Here is an 18,934-nt window from a genome sequence, read left to right on the forward strand (position 1 = left end):
GTTTGGATCAGGGGGTGGGTTAGGTTAGGTTTGTTTTTTAACTACACAGAAATAAGAGTCCCGCGAAGCGTGGTTGCAGCCAACTTCTTGTGGACGTTTGGAAAACGTTAATTCTATCGTCATTCAATGAAAGCGCTAGTCATTCAATTAAATAGCAGATTCAACCAGATGACAAATTTACTTAGCGCTGGCCCGAATCTGCGCAGAAGTAACATGTTAGTTTGAATTGTGAAAATATGGATCAAATATATTGGATAAAAGTTAGATTGGAGTTTAAGAAGTTAAAAACGTTCGATAACTCAATTTTAAACTTTTGTTTAACGTATAGTTTAACTAGGATAAGATGTCCATATAAATTTAAACTTGCAGCGGTGGTTTATAATTTCATCGATTTTCCCATAAACTATGTAGTAGTTACGACAAACTGTAGATATCTATAATACTTTTTTTAATGAATATTAAGCTATTGCATAGCTTCTATCGCCTTGACCGGGCCGGACCGAATCGAGAAATTCCGTAACGAAAAAACCTCACGCTCCCCACTCCGACTGGCTCGGAGGTGTGGCTTGAAGGCATGCTATGCAATAGCTTTACCGCGGCAGTCCCCGAGTGTTTTTTTTTTTTATTTTCAAGTATTCTAAATAATATTTATAAATTCAAATTAATTAGCAACATAGAAACAAAGATTAACAATACATAACATATCACTAACCCAACCATTCAACATATAAAACTTGTAACACAATCACACAAAGCAATGATAAATTGTTTCAATCCAATTAAACTTATATCTCCCGTCTAATTAAAGTTTTAACTCAAATCTATTGGATAACAAACTACGTATCGATAATTACATTTACCAACATCGCTTTGTATTTACGGCGATGTAATTGTACTACAAATCGATTAATAAGGCGGGTCCACACAGAGCGAGCCTCGCGCAGAATATGTTCGCGAGGTTGCTCGTACTGTGTGGACGCGCCTTAATAACGAATTTATATTTCAAGAGGCAGAGTGCGCTAGAACGTTTGAACCTAAGTGCTGTTAAGTATTGTCGACTAGTGCCTTTTAGCTATTTAATATTACAATATTGTGTTAATGATGCTTAAAGTGATTAAATGGTGAGGATTTTTGGTAGTTTAGAGGACTTCAGAAAAAAGAAGGCTTAAACAAAATCCAAGGGAAAGGGGAGCTAGTTGTTAAAATATCTCGTTGTGTGATTAATAGACGACCACTACTAAATAAATGTTTTTTACAGTTAATATTTTAAGAAAAAGTCTATTGTAAAGAGAATACTAATTGAAAGGTATATGATATTGATTTATTTGATTTTCAAAATTACCTGTTTACAAAATGCCATACCAGAGTCACTAACTCTAGAACTAGCTTATTTATGACTGCCATTTTTATATAAAATCGTTTTTTCCAAGAATGTAGGAAAAAATATCCTCTTACTCTGAACATCGACATTTTCATAAAGAAATAGATGTGACAGTTATTCGTACTCTACAAGTTTCACAGAATGTTCGCGTCGTAAGCAATATTCGCGAAAAATAACGTTAGGATTTCAGGAAATTTGCCTGGGGATTTCTGTAGCGTGTTTTCTTTGGAAATGTTGTTTTTTGTGCGAAATTTAAAGACATTATCGAATTATAGATGTCTCTCTGTTTCGTGATAAACTGAAAAGCGTGTTTCGGATAAATATTTCATGGCATTTTTATGAAAAAAATGACGTACCTAGTTACCTACATATTTAGTAAAGATATTTTTTTTAATACTTGCTGAATACCAATCATATTTTATGCCCTTAATATTTTTTTTATAATCAGAATAAAATCAGAAAATAAAATTAGTTTCTTATTCATGCCTCAGAATAACTTTACAGAAATGTATAAAGAACCATCCGCCTAAACCCGTTCATTAGAAGACATTCATGAACATCTTAAAAATAAGAACTTCATAATATGTAAAGGATTTGTATACATTTCGTGGTGTTTTCGTCCTACATTCGGAAATATTTTATCTATACATATAATAAATCTGTAGAAGGGTCAATTCTGTACATTGAAAATATTGAAAAAATAAATAGCAGGGGGTGTTACTGGATCGATACTAAACCCAAATATGTGATTAAAAAAATTTTTGTCTGTCTGTCTGTCTGTCTGTCTGTCTGTATGTTCAGGCATCACGTGAAAACTAACGGTTCGATTTCGATGAAACTTGGTATTATTATATACTTTTTATCCCAGAAAAATACGTAGAAAAAAAATAAATCTTAATTTTTCTAATTTTTCCGCGCGGACGGAGTCGCGGGCGGAAGCTAGTTCTAAATAAATTTAAATTTCCGAACGGATTTAATACTCGAGTTACCTATTAATAATATCAGGTCAGAATTTCATTGACGAACTCATATTAAAAGCCATGGAATAGTAGCTATAAACTTATCTTCAGAAATATGAAACAGTATAATTTATAATTGAACATCACCTGTATTAAGCAAAACCCAACACTAAACAAATTAAAACCTTAATAATATTAGATATCTTCACAAATTTACATTCCAATATTTGCTTAAAAAACATCAATTGATCAAAGAAAAATGTGTGGAACTCGAAAAATTACAAGCGCTCCTTATTTTTGTTCGCTTTAAGATAAATCCTATTCACATTCTATGAATTCCGATATAAATGCCGAACTTCAAAGCGCTAAAACGCGAAAATGTTGCGTAACATTTTTCTTCAATTTCCCATGAAATAACAAAAATATGAACCTTCAAACATAATAAACCAATTAGAAACGGTATGAAAATTGGGAAATATACATTTTCTTGGAATACCCAGCAAAGATCTAGAGCGCCTGTTAAAAGGGGCCGAGCCCTAATCTCTCCCATTAAAGTAATGAGTGCAATAATAATTTAAAATATTGTTCGTCGGAGCGAAATTTGTTGAAAGTTCAAATTTTGTTGGGAATTGTTAATTCTGTAAAGCTAGTGTATGCGTGCTAATCGCCTTTTTTATAAAGTAGCTTTGTGAATAAAAGAGTAATGCATAGTTTAATATGTAGTATTATTATGAAATTTACCCTCAAATTTTTATTTTGAAAACAATTGAATACACAGCGATACCTCATGATAGCTACAAAATATAGGTACAGACTGCCTTTCAGATGTTACCTTCATCTCATAGTACCTGAGGTATGTACTTATCCCTTAATTTATCATAGATATTGTATATTTTTGTTGAAACGAAATTAAAGGATGCAATAAAATTTATATTTAAAATCGTACACATTTTTCACATTTTGTGACAATGTCAGATAGTAAAATTTATTTCAAATATGAATATAAATCTTTCTCTGGCCATGAAATAATATATTTTGTTTCGTTTTAAATATGTTGCACAGAACATAAATTTTGATTGCCAGTAATAAATTAAACTGGGTTATAAAATGACAACATAGGTTGAATTTGCTTTTGTAGAGAAATTTAATGGGTTATCTGCAAATGTCGCATAGAAGATAATCTTCGATTGATTCCTAATATATGCTCTTAACGACATCGTCTGTTACACGTTATATTGAGCAGCAATATAATCAAGAAATGTTTTCACTTACAAAGAACAATACAATTGGCTATTTATTTATTTATTTCATAATAACAAGATAGAGAAGACAGCTATTGAAAAATTAAACAAATTCCTTAATCCTTCTGAATAAAAATAAACTTCATCTTCACAGTAGCTGTGCGTTTATTGAATTTTCAAATGTAATTTCTATTTCTTAGTTCCATTTTCTATTTAGTAGTGAATTAAGAAAACCGCCTTTCAATTAATTATACAAACAAAATTAATTCGACATCTGAATATCAATAGTAATGAGACTTCGGAACAAGTTTTCCTATTAAAAGTTGGCGCACGTGTAAATTATTCGGTTTAAAAGCCTCGGAATTAGGGTTGCCACTAATTCTAAGACGCTGTATTCGGTTTCATTACGCACTTTAAAACTCAAAATGGTGCTATAAGTGGGTTGAAAGTTTTAGATAATATTCTCTTTATACAATTTGTTCACTAAAACGTTAAGAAAGACAATAATACTTTGAAAAGAAAGTAATAATTTGGGCTATTATAATTCTTTAATATGTTGCCTTTGACAACCCTACTCAATCCCCAAAATAAAATAAATGGATAAGTAAAAACAAGTACAGTAAAATTAATGCTGTTCCCAGAACAACTGCGTAGTCGAAGCAAGAATTTTTTACAACTTTAAGCACTTTTTTATTTTCCTTCAATCCGTTTGGAAGTCATCTAAAGAGACATAAAACGTTTAGATAAAAGTATAATTCCTTTTAAATTGTTTAGTTTATTGCCTTTCTTCGGGAGCTTTCAGATTTCGGCTTATTTGTTGGGTTTATATAATGTACCTATATACATATTTCATGTTTATCTTACGTAAATAAATGTATATTATAATATTATAATGTATATATCTAATCTTGCATATTATTTTTATATGCAAATTTTAGATAATATGCAACTGAAAATTATAAATACCCAACTTTGTATCTTATAAATAGAATTTCTAATATTATTTTTTAAACCACATGATAGTTTTTATGTATCTATATTAATAGCCAGAGCTGAGGCCAGAGCTTATTATATTATTTTGAGAAAAGCAGAGATATTTGAGAGCCGTATGGAGCGAGGCCAATTTATTGAACATGTGCGCAGGGAAATTAATATCCAATGCTTGAGTTATTACGTGTCTTTATTGTACTTTATTTAAATTAAATATAGGTAACGACTACTAGTATAGTAATTCTTCCAATTCTACGTTTTATCCACTAGATTGCGTAGCTGTGAGCAAGAAATTGAATTTTAATAAAAACATTATGCTACCGTAGTATTTTAACAAGATCATGTCTTTCACAGTTTCTTTCAAATATACTCGTGAGAAAGAATATTTCAATTCGTGACATTAGTTGTTGAGAAGAATGATGAAACTACACAGCTGATAAACCGACGAACTTATTTTATTTTAAAAATTGTGTAAATATTCCCTACGTTACATTTTTTTGTATCTTCGAAATGAATAGCTACTAACGTATATAATCAATTTTCCTTTCGCGTTTTTTTGGGCGAATTAGAATGGCTTATTTTATCATTTATCGTCCGCCCTGGCCCGTTTCAACCGGGGATATAAAACAACCTTTGTTAATCTGTATTAATAAATTATTTGTGTACCAACTTTTAAACCCACTAATGGTTTTATGTATCATTAAAAAACAAATAGGTACTTATTCACAATTGCGACTCATAGCTTACTTCTTTTAAATGAATTCTGTAAGGCTTCAAAGGTTTTTTTGCTATGTCAAAGTACATTTACACAATATAATATGTTACAGAGAAATGATTTATAATGGGATAAAGTCACAACTCAACTCACAAACTATTTACCCGATTTGGATTTTTACCAATACAAGGAATGATACATTTCAGCCGAGATTCAAAACCTATATACCTATTTATAATATATTTATTCATGCATTCCGAACGGCGCCAGGGCTAGCATTGTATTATAATATGTAAAAGTCTAAATGTCTAGAGATAGTTTAGGGAGACTAGCGAGTAGCACATGACTACGGTTCATTCTATCATTCCCACGGGAATTTCCTTTTCATTCGGGCGAAGCCGCGGGCAGTGACTAGTATTGTATAACCAAATTATATTGTACCCTCACACAAACACTAACCATCCACCTGGCCGTGTACAAGTGCCTTCAACACAGGCTATTAAATTAAACAACGCTCGAGTCTTCGCGGGGGTCATTAAAACTTGGTGTGCTCTGGTCACAACGTTAATTGGACCGTGGTTTAGCTAAGGTCATGTATAACGTTTTTGTTTAGGGGGATAGAGAGGTTTAGGTTATTTGTATGTGTAGGTAAAACTCTTGTTTCATATTGTTTGAAATAAAACTCCGTTGAAACGGCTTGAGTGGTTTTTTTTTGTATAAATTTTGAAGGTGAATATTTATACTATACCTATACTGAGGTGGTGGAGTTTATTTCATAATGCTAGGTGATTAGGCTGTACTGGAAGAACAACCTTTCTGAGTCGCCTAGTTATAAAACGCATAATTAGTAGATAGTCTGTATATCAAATAAAAACATTTATTTTTAACATAAAAATAACGATTCATCTCGTTTATTAATATTTAACATTTTATTTTTAATTTTTTAACACATATTGCCTACGGCATAGCTACGGCTACGAGCTGTCTACGAGCGTAGCTGTTGGCATCGTAGGCCCATCTATAATGTTATGAACCGTTCATATATTTTCATAGAAGGTCATATTCTTTGGTTTGGATCGCGGCCATAGAAATTTGTAATGTATGATGTGTTATTTTTTATTTAAAATTTTCATCAGCATTATCTATGGTAAAAATGTGAAACTATAAAATAAGAAGAAATTAAATAAATAAAGTATTCATTAAATGCAATATTAAACAAAACAATAAACGATATTTTTCATTTGTGTGCCATTGCAAAGAGTAAAAAAAAGGATGAGCAAAGTATACAATTCAAACGTTTAATATCTTAAGTGTATACTTGTTTTGTGTGTAACAAATTAAAATTACAATACAATTACACGTTATCTCAACAACGCACACACTTCAAAGCATTTCAAAGTTGACGCCAATATACACAAAAGTACAAGCACACGAGAAATAATAAAATCTCGCAAACAATTAAGATGAGAACAAACAAACCAGAGTGTGGCATCCATCTTTAATTTATTCGCTTGTCACTCCGCCCTGAGAACCTGCATCTCGCACTCTTCAAGCTGTATTGTTTGCTGCGCCAATTATTTTTTATGTATGTTATTCTTTTGTAGTTTACCGTAGGTATGAAAACTTATCTCTACTGAAGTTTCGTTTCGTATTAATGTTAAGGTTATATGCGTTTCTAACATACTTTAAATTAAATATTTATTTCTGTGTTATGATAATTCAAAACGTTTCTAAAAGTTTTTTTAGTTCTTGAGCGTGTGTGACATGTTTGAGTGTGAGTTTGTTTACAGGAGAAAAAATAATTGAATATTTTATTCTGTAGCCGTTGAATGTATCGTAGCAGTTGTTGTTGATAATTGACCTTTATATTCACTATTTGTGATTCATTTTCAATTGATACCTTTATAAATGACAGTATCTTTATATAAAGCTATTCTTCTTCTAGCTACTTACGCGACAATTTACAAAATTCTATACAACACAAAATAGCCCGATTATAACGATAAATGTTTATCCAAGATGCTCCGCTGTCACGCCGTCTCAAGTCACCAGAGAAGTTTATTATTTAAAAGCCTGTCAAAACTTCGCACTGCTATAAATTTCCAATTGTGTACTGTTTCATTATTTTGAAAGCGTTGTCTTCTCTCATTTGTCGAAGCGCGCTCAGTGTCTCGGTTATACGATATGGAGTAATGGAGTATCGTACTATTATGTTAAGGTTGTATGCTAGATCCTACTCATATTATAAATGCGAAAGTTTGTGAGGATGTGTGTGTGTGTGTGTTTGTTACTCTTTCACGCAAATACTACTGAACCGATTACAATGAAATTTTGCACACTATAGAGGGTAACTTGTATTATCACATTAGTTCTATCCTGGAAATCCCATGGGAACGGGAACTATGCGGGTTTTTCTTTCAAAACGCGGGTGAAGCCGCGGGCGGAAAGCTAGTATGTGTATGAAAATAACTAATGTCTAAGTAATGTTTTTGACTGCTTTCCTAATTGTATGGCATAATTTTTTACTGGTTTATAAAAAATGTTTTTAATTTACCTGATTAACGGATTAAATAATCTACGTGTTTTCTTCGATTTTAGATGAAATCACTATTTTAAATTAGGAAAAAAATGTTTTCGATACATTGATAATTGATTGACTCTTTTGATGCAAATTACACTATGATGCGAATTATACTACTTTGTAACGTCGATTGACTTTTTGAATTATGGTTAATCCGCGTGTATTAAATAATTTATTTATTACACTCGACATCACCAGTAATCCGATCGGAACTGCGGAATAACAGTCAATAAGCCGAAAGGTAATGAGTTCATTATTCTTGTATCGACAATCATGGCCGAATTAAATTGTGACTGACGAAATAACATGGTTATGCATATTTAATAATAAATTATGGTTCAAAAATTAATAAGAATTGCTCAGATTTAGTAATAAATAAAAACTAACAAAAATAACAAATATACGTATTAGAATTAGTATTAAAACGGGCCTAAAAACGGGAAATGTAATTTTCTAGACGTAAGAATCATAAAAATCAAATTATTACTTTTACTTACTTACTTTTCTATTAAATTCTATAAAAATAATACCTTTAGAAAGCCTATACATTATTATTTGTTAGACGTTTATTTATGGATGGATGGATGTATAAATGGAGGCTCTTATTGTCGGAGGCCAAGACTCTCTTTGGGTCCCTGCGGCCACTCCAGTAAGTAAGTAAGTAAGTAAGGCGTTTATGTATGTTGAATACCTGATTACGCTTTTTTTGCTCAGTTAAAAAGATATAAGACCTTAAAATTCGCTCCATTGCCTACTCATAACATAGCAATTGAGTTCTAATAACAAAAAAAACAAACGAAAGTGCATCAAGAGCTCATTGCACTAAAGTGGTATCTGGCGCAATTAATCGCAGTGAATGCAAAACTTGCCCGGTATTTTTCATTAAACCGATTTATTCCCGTTTAAGAGAAATGCGCGGATAATCTTGAAACTATTAAAGACATTTATAATAGGAATATCTTGAAATGGGTTTTTAACAGTTGTGTAGAGGACGATTGGTCGAGATTGCTGAATTCTTGAAAGATTTGTAATTTTGCACGAGTAACAGCGAAAGGTATTTTTATCTAGGTAGGGGAGCGGGGGGCACGTTGTTACAATTTTTAGATAATTATTAATATTACAAAAGCTATCAAATAATGTATACATTTTATTGCTTTTATCATTAGTATGTCTATTCAGCTAGTAGAATAGCATTGGAAAAATATTAAAATTAACGTAATTTTTCTCATAATAAAGAATTATTGAAATAAGTCGATTGGAACAACTTACCCCTGACTTGGGGCTAGTTGTTACAGCTTCGGGGTACGATGTTACAGTAGGTAAATAAACAAAATGAACAATAATAAATCACTTATTTTTTATTATTTCAAAACGTTATGAATAAAAGAGACTATTTTGAACGGTCGTATAACATTTATAAGCAATTATAATATCTATATCGTAATTTTCCAACTTTTTAACAGTAATAATCACATAACTTTGGCAGGAACTTTCTTCAATCTTATATAAAACACTTTTTCATTACTGAATTAGAAAACTTCGTCAGTAAATACTAACATATTGTAATAAATTATTTATACTTTTTTAACTTGGCACTTCAGTCAAACTAAAATCTACTAGGTAGGTACTACATTTTGCTTTCTTTACGAATGCTCGTTTTATTCTGCAGTACTTCTGCCGCAGCAGATTCATAAACTTCTTGACTAGTTGTACCTCTTTCCGCTTTTCTTTTATAGTTTCTCATTCTAAAAAAAACATTGAGTATTTAGAATTAAAAAAGAATTGAAAGATGAACCATTGTTTTAAAAAGCAAGAATGCGCCCGTCGGAACGAAAGCTTCAATTTCTTTCCATTTATTCTAATTTTTAAGTACAGCGTAGTCATTTCTAAAATATGATACTCAATGAGATGAACGATAATACAAGGTCTGAGGCAAGTCTTTACATGTAACAACCTACCCCGAAAAATTGTAACAACCTGCCCCATGGTATGTTTTTTAATTAAAATTAAAGCCGCCATTAATGGATATCAATAGCAGAATAAAACGCTATTACAAATTAAAACTTGATACATTATGAACGTTCGAGGTGAAAAAAATTTAGAGAATAACAAATATAGACAGCAGGAATCAAAAATTTCGTAAAAGATTTTGTTACTTTCTTGATGGAAATCGAGACACGTGCACATAACCTAACAGTTTGCCGCTCGGCGGGTCACTGATTGTTTTTTTGCAACGCACGATGTTATAACGAAACAAATGAGTCCACTTACGTCTACCAAAGAGTTAAAAATCCCGGTAAAAAATGCGTGTAACTTCTTACCCCTGTAACAACAAGCCCCCCGCTCCCCTACGTATATTAACATTTTTTTTGTAGTGAAACTTATTTAGGCGCATTGAGAGTAAAATTTCAAAGGTCGTGTGGCCATTGCCAATACAGTCACGTCATGGAAGACGACGACTTTGTATCTTTGTATTATATTTTTGTATCTTTGAATCTTGCCAAAGAAGTTAAACTTCTGAAACATCTACTCGGCACACACGTTCTTTTTTGTTTTTGTGTTTGTAAGATTTAAAGTCTTGTTTACTTATATTGAAAAGATTTATAGCTACGGAGGATGTTTAAATACTTTGTAAGCAAGTTAATAAAAATTATTCCTTTAATAAAAAACAAAATATATCTACTTATTAAGAAATGTGAATTAAATTTGTGTCACATTAAAAACTTTTTGAAAACCGATTGAGAACAGAATTTAATTTAGAAAACTAATATTCTCAGCGCAGTAATGGTTTTCTGATAAATTGTCGATGAAGTTCGACTTGTTTATAAATAATTATTATTCTTAAAGAGAAAATCTAACATTAAAGATGCAAAGATTACGAAAACTTTATGAATAATTCATTTGCAATCATGTTTAAAAATTCGTAACAATGTTACGAAGTTGGATCATAAGCGCGCATTCAAAACGTTAGATCTTATTAAATCCATTGCTTAAACCACTTTGCCAAATACAATGTAATATCGGCACTAATATGTCTGTGCTAAGACCCAATTTCGTATCAGATAATCCTCGTATAACGGTGCATTTACATCAAACGAACATAGAGCTAGAGCTAGAGCAAGAGCATTCTTTCGTGATCTATTAGTGTAAACCTAAACTCGTATTCAGTGTGGTTTAGTATTAGAACAATGCATAGAATCTTATCGAACGCACTAAGAACAACGAAAGAATGTTCTACGCCTGTTAAAACCGGCTTCTCACCTACCTGCCGTAGGGGCAATATTGGAATTTGACCCTTAATTGTGATGTGTATAATAGGCAAGCAGGGGCAATTTAGAGAGCAGCTGAAATTGCTCCGACCGCCGAGCAACCAAGATTGTTCCAATATTGCCCCTGCGGCAGGTACGTGAGTAGCCGGTTTTACACTGAAAGAATTTGACATAGTGAGGTTAGAATGAGCATTCGCTCGTTTGATGTAAATGCACCATAAAACATTAATACTATAATATGATAAGCTAGATGTTGCAGCTGAGCCAGCTGAATTCTAAAAGCGCAAAGGATAATTAATTATGGCAGAAGTGCAGTTGTGTGGACGAAGTTTTGAAATTAGTTGGTAGTTGCTAATCTGTATCATTTAATTTTGAATGTTATTTATATTGACGGAAGGTAAGAGTTGTTTTGTTTTTAATTTGACTAGATTGTTAGGAATTTGCAACGACGCGGACGTTCCATTGTATTTATTCATAGTTCATACCTATTTATTTTGCACTTGTTCAATTTATTTTGTATTTCGTGATTTACTAATTAAAAATGGGTAGGTATCATTTAAGCTATCACCAATTTAATTAGTTTTGTGTTTCTTAAATAATAGGGTTTGTCCTCAAAATAGTAGATCTGTCACCATAATGTAGTCACCAAACAATGCAAAATCAGTTCCACAATAAATCACCTAAAATCCTGAGATATAAGGTCTAGTACCAAATAAATGTTTTTGTATGTATTATAATAGGTGTGTCCTAATAAGAATTTAAGCAAACTAATTTAAAGAGATCACCAATAAATCATTTTGTGTTACTAGAAAACAATTAAAGTTAAAATAATCAATATTTATTCTTAAAAATAATAACCACTGAATAATCAGCTCTGGTTTAATAGCTGGCTAATGGTTAGCATAATTGTAGATAAAACACTTAATTAAAGTTAAAACAATCAATAATTATTGTTAAAAAACAATAATCACTGAATAATCGGCGCTGGTTTGGATTTCGAAGGGCGCCCCCTTTTTCTTTTCTGGCCGATAAGCACATTTTTTTGCTTCTGGTGGGGGGTTGGCCAGCTTTAAGCGTATGGCTAGTCCGATAATATGTTTGCACATGTCAATTTTTAAAGTGCGCCAATTTGTATCCGCCCCTTTGATCATTTTTTCATTAAGATTATAAATTGATTTATTAAATTGATAACGAATACTATTAATTTATTATCTGAACGAAATAAAATGTTACTACTGTATAGGTGACAAAATATCAAATAAAAAGGAGTCGCAGTCAGGGATCGATAATCGATTTATTTGGTGACAGATCTACCATTCTGAGCACAGAGCTATTATATAAGTAACAAAACTGTTATAATAAGAACGAAGTTTATATTCATGTAATGCAATATAATTTTATTGGTTATCGATCTCTTATTTTACACATATATTAACATTAATTTGATAATCCATACCTGGGAACAATTTTTGTTTATCTGAGAACGAAAATATTTCGTGGTGATAGATCTATTTATTAGGTGATACAACTTGATGACAAATATAAATTTTGGTGATAGAAAATATAGTTCCCATTAAAAATAATAATAAAAAAGACGTGTGGCACTCGGGGACTGCCGCGGTAAAGCTATTGCATAGCACGCCTTCAAGCCACACCTCCGTGCCCGTCGGAGTGGGGAGCGTGAGGTTTTTTCGTTACGGAATTTCTGGATTCGGTACCCGCGCTCAAGGCCCGCGATAGAAGCTATGCAATAGCTTAATAATTGCTTACTAACATAAATATAGATATGTTAAAACGTTTATATGCGTATGTTTAAAATTGATTTTCGAAAGCTTCGGTTGGTATTTTATCTTTTGTGTATTATATACGATGTAAAATTTATAGAAAAAAAAAAAAATATATAATTAAAAAAAAATTGTTTCCGCCCGGGATCGAACCGGGGGCCTTCTGCGTGTTAGGCAGATGTGATAACCGCTACACCACGGAAACTTATTTGCAGGTGCCAAAATTAACTACCATATTATAATACTGAACATAAATCGATGTTGCCATAACAATCTTTTTAAAAAAATCCTAATTTTTCTCTGAATTCTTACGCGAGGGAAAGTCCTAAATTTTTTTTCAGGCTCAGTGATTTTTATCGAAATATCTTTCGTAAATAAGTTTTATACGAGAGAGATTCTACTTAACAAATTTATACCTCGTGTGAGGACAGATTAAATAGATACAGCAAAAGTGATATTTTTCCTGTAAAAATATTGTTACAAAGTACATATCTATTTATTTTTTGGGTACTATCATATCTATACTTAATATTACAAAGCTGAAGAGTGTTTGTTTGTTTGAACGCTCTAATCTCAGGAACTACTGGTCCGATTTGAAAAAATTTTTCGGTGTTAGATAGCCCATTTATCGAGGAAGGCAGGAGTGGAGCAATGCGGGTAAAACCGTAGGGCACAGCTAGTTATAAAATAAAACTAATCCTTCAACGCCAACAAAACTTTTGTATTAATACTAAAGAGTAAAACGTTATAATAAATTTCAATATTGCATTTAATCTAATTATATCAAAAGTTTTTATCTCGCTTGGCGGAATGAAAATTTATGACCCGCTATGTTTTTAAAACATATTATATTTCGTTACGGTTCAGAATTACACGAAGCCTTTTTATGTATCATTTTATTTATTTTTTATTTTAATTTGGAGTCTCATAAAAAATCTGACAATAAATATACAATGCAAATTGTTCATGTACCTAGGATAAAATAAATATACAGTGCAAATTTTTCATGTAGGATATTTTATTTTAATAATGTAATATGATAAGGCTGTGTTTGCATTAAACATGTTTTTGTTTTTGATGAATCGAAAATTCCAAACTTGTGACAGAAAACTTTTTGTTAATTCCTGAAAAAAGTGCTAGATTTAGCCGTCTCAAAATTCCGCTTTAATAAGGACCTAGTAGATCAAATTTATTCAATTTTTTTATTTAATATGTTTTGTTAAAGCACCGTGTATCCACACTACTAACAAGCTACTAACTTTTTCTTCTTATTTTTCACATGTAAATATTCAAACAACGTCATAGTTCTTAATAGTTTCTAGTTACAATAGATTCTCGTATTATAATAATCATACACGAACCTGAATTATTTGATTCAAAACAGACGTTAGACCCCAAGGACTCGGACTCCGAGCTGAGTAATTTAATTTCACAATTGCAGTAGTATGTTTAATCTGTATGGGAATTGGGAGCTTGCACATAACTGTTATTTTAGCTTTACTTTGTACATTGTATTCTCTTCTTAGTGCTTTGAATCTATAGAATATATGACACTATGATAGGACGACACGTCGTTTGTACCTACGTATTTTAATAAATGTTTTCATAAATGCTGGAAGGTTCTTATCCTTTTTTTAAGTCAATGAAAGACTAGAAAGCTTTTAAATGCATATTGCATTGTGATTTGCCTAGTGATTTTGATGTATATTTATAATAGTTTCTTCATTATTTATTTCATAAATACGTTCCCTACTTCAAAGCTAGTGTTTTAGCATTGTTCATACTCACAGTTCATTATTCTTAAGCCCTAAGTCTCAAGAAAATACTACCTAACTATTACTAAACATAGGTATCTAGGTAACATTGTAGGTATTCCATTAAACGCTCCTGTATGTAAATCTCTTACATTAGTTGGACATAAAGTAATTTTCGCTACATCGCCCGAACACTACGAACTTAGAGGCGACAATTAACTCCCAGTTATAAGTTGTTAACTACATACTGAATGCTGTTCACAGGTTTATAATTAAATGCTGTTATATTGCGTATTTATTAATCACTACATCTATATTAATATTATAAAGCTGAAGAGTTTGTGTGTTTGTTTGAACGCGCTAATCTCGGGAACTACTGGTCCGATTTGAAAATTTCTTTCGGTTTTTGATAGCCCATTCATCGAGAAAAGCTTTAGGCTATATATCATCACGCTAAAACCAACAAGAGCGGAGCCACGCGGGTGAATCCGTGGAGCGCAATTAGTAGTATATTATAAAATTTATAACAAAGTCGCTTTCTCTGTCTCAGGAATGAGGATGAATATTTCAGTTTTACGAATAGATTAGTAGTTGTATAACAGATTAATAGTTATTGTATTCATATTATTTGCTAGAAAAATAAAGCACAAACTCAATGAGTGACAAATAAGAGAAGCGCAATTAACTGTTAACTTTGCAAAGTTGTGCGAAATGAAACAGTGCATGCAGCTTGATTGTGTGAAATATCACGCGCGAGTCCAAATTACAATTTCCTTTTATTACTCGAGTGTGTACTGTGTAGTTTATGGACCCTAGCTTTGAAAGTTTAATTTAAATTTAGATACGTTTAAATCGCTGTATTTGATGGATTACAATACGATAGAGTTTTTTTAAAGAACAATAATTAAAATAGCATCACACAAATGATTAAGAAAGAAACAGTTATAATTAGCAACTATAAAGATTTCAAAATGTTCAATGTAAATCTAATAATTTATCCCGCACTTATTTCGCTTATAAAATTGACTATTTTTATAATTTTCCTTATATTAGTAGGTATCTAAGCTTAGTATATCTACCTATAATAGTATGTAGCATTTCAACGTATCATTTTATTTACGTTAAATTAAAAATCTCATCTCAGCAAGGAGTGCCAATTATTAAACACTTTAAAATGTTAAACAATAAAAATACAAGGCTGCGAGTCGCTCAGGGTTCTACTCTTGGGCCTCAAAGTTATACAATCCCTCTCAGCCAGTATTGCGAAGCGAAACTGTGTAATTTAATCAGCGTGCATGTTCGCTTCCAAGAGCAGGCCACGCTAAATGTGAAATTTTTGCCTTGAGATTCTTTCAACTCAGTTAAAACTAACGCGGGCCGGTTTAAATAAACTTACGTTTTTATTTCGCACGATCCAGTAAAAATCTGTGAAATGTTAATAAGTTGCCTTTTCTTGCAATCCTTTTCTACTGTGTATGTTGACTAAAGACTAACTAAATTTTATGAAACAGTTTTTTAGCAATATGGCTGCCCATTCTTATTAGGTACCTACTAGTTTTCTTAAAAACTCTTGTATTATGTTTACATATTTTTTGAAGTTTTTCCATTCCACTAAAATATACAGTAACAGTATTCAAAAATTACCATTTAAAATATAAATATAAAGAAGATAATATTATCTTCAGATGCATCTACGCATTTAAAAGCTATTCCCAGACAACGATGCAATTTTATTTGTAAGTGCAGTAGACAATCAGCCAAGAATATTGTTGAAAGCAATACTCTTATTGTTGGAGAATTGTCATTTAGTTTATTTGTTCTTTTCAATATAGATAACTAGTATCTAATAAAGATAACAGTAATACAATGTTTAATAAGGTTTATTTATTAGTGAACTGTAAAAAAATACATCAACCGCTTTAAAAAAGTATAAATAATCAAATTAATAATGTTCGTGTTTTGATTAAGAATACTTTTACTTCTAAAAAAATATTATAGAGATAATAAATCTAGTGCGACATAAAAACAATCTACAATTTTACAGCTCCACAAATTTTATTTTAAAATAAGTACGTTAGTTAAAAAACAAACGTCAGCAGAACGTAGTTTTAATATAAAAATGGTTACGAAATGGAAAAAGTGTAAGCTTTGTCACGGTTTTCATAGTTTGCTCTCCTCTCAACCATCAAAAACTCATTAACTATAAAAACTTTGAAGAAGCTAGGAAATGCAAGGAAAACGATGCTTGTTTGTGAAAACAAGACGATTTATTAATATGAAAACGTGATAATTTGTTATAAAGAATTGTTTTATTTTTCTTTTTTTTTTCTAGTAGGTAAGGTTTAGAGATGGTTTTATGTAATTGAAACGTCACAAACAGGTGGAATTGTTTAACCCATATCATTATGAGAGCAAAATTAATAAGTCTGGCAACATTTAATATTATAATAGGTACCATAAAATGTTTGCCTACAACAAAAATGAAACATATTATAATTAATTTTTTCGACGTTGACACAATGCTATCAAGTTCCCAATTACTTTAGAACATGTATACCTATCCATCATAAATATTTTTTCAGTATTTCTAGGAAAACTTACATGACACGAATCGAAATCGCTAAATGGCAACCGAACTCTTCTAGCGGACAATAGATTCTTCATAAAAACTTCAGATCTGGGGGCTTAATATTACCCCAAAATACAGGCTGTCCTAGTTTGGGGTCCAAATGTGACATGTTTGTACCTAACCCACAAATTGTTCAATAAATGATTTTTAAGCTATTGCATAGCTTCTATCGCGGGCCTTGAGCGCGGGGACCGAATCGAAAAATTCCGTAACGAAAAAACCTCACGCTCCCCACTCCGACGGGCGGAGGTGTGGCTTGAAGGTATGCCTTCACCGACTGCCGCGGTAAAGCTATTGCATGCTATGGCATGCAATAGCTTTACCGCGGCAGTCCCCGAGTGACCAACGTTTTTTTTTTTTGTTATTTAACATTTCTGCACCGCTTATACCTGATACCAGTATATGTCACTTGATGCCAATTCGCATACCTATAGATACTCTATTTACTCTATTGCAATTGGAAGCACAGCAAAGCGGTTAAAAGCCATAGGTCGGAACGTTTGTCCACATTTGGAACTATCGGATTTCACGGACCATTGGTCGGCGAGCGATTTGCCGCTAATCGCGCACGTGGACCATGACTGAGGTTGCTAAATTTATTTAAACGAACGCGCAAGTGTTTTTACTGGCTGTATTTGACCATATTTTATTGGGAGGAACGTTAGGTAAACTGAGTTTAAGTTTAAATTGGTATCGATTGTCTTTGTGTTGGTTTAATGGTATGACGTGGGACTGATCCTAAAGATTTCTTAATTTTATAATTGGAGCCTTTTACTGCAAGATGTTGGACGACTCATGTCTTTCAAAACTGTTTCTTCAGCAAATTTATTATGTTGATTAAACAACTTTATACAATCATAAATTATTAACAAAATCTCCTACAGGATTAATACTAGCAAGTATTTATGCACTGCACAAAATACTGAAAATTCAATCCACCTAAAACATAAATAATTTTAACACCACAGTTATTATATTATCTACAAAATAAAACAGATGTGTATTTTCCGAATAAAAGTAACCTATGTAACTCCGGCCCATAAAGTTATCTTAATGCTAATGTCCATCCGTCCCTCCATTGCTGAGGGAACGATGGATAAACCGACAAACACGTTCTCATTTATCTACATAATTATTAATAAACACCTTCAATATACAGACTTTACTGAAGTAGTTTAGTTGAAAATACAAAACAATTTTGTAGAATTCCTCTTTGTTATAAAATTATGTTTTTTTTTTTATTAATTGTATTTCGTGTAATAAATTGTTTGTGCATTCTTTAATAAGTATTTATGCAATCTGGAGTTTGAGTCAATGGAGACATGAGTTTTAAAGTTGTTATTTTTAGATTATGCTAAATTCTTTTTTTATATAAAATTATTATTTTATTATACTTTCGTTTCTCGCGAATTTTGGAAATACTAGCGAAATCGGTAAAAACTTCCGTAAACACTGTTTGAAACAAAAAGTTGTCCGCATATATCAATATAAAATTGTTAAAAAACGAACCGTTTATTTTCCTATGTCCAGTCGTGTGAAATGGATTCACTGTTTTTTTGACAAAAATATAAAATTCGTCTTTTAATTGTTCTGTATTTTATATTTAAGTAACAACATTTATCTAATATATA

General features: G+C 31.6%; 1 protein-coding gene and 1 non-coding gene across 3 annotated transcripts in view; one reads left to right on the forward strand and one right to left on the reverse strand.

The window, feature by feature from the left end:
• Positions 1–18,934, forward strand: part of LOC123691193 (syndecan) — a 255,125-nt gene that overhangs the window by 193,896 nt on the left and 42,295 nt on the right. The window lies entirely within an intron of this gene.
• Trnav-aac lies at positions 13,053–13,125 on the reverse strand. The gene has a single exon. It is a non-coding gene; the product is annotated as a tRNA-Val (tRNA).

Source organism: Colias croceus, chromosome 1 (assembly GCF_905220415.1).
Source record: "Colias croceus chromosome 1, ilColCroc2.1".
Taxonomy (NCBI): domain Eukaryota; kingdom Metazoa; phylum Arthropoda; class Insecta; order Lepidoptera; family Pieridae; genus Colias; species Colias croceus.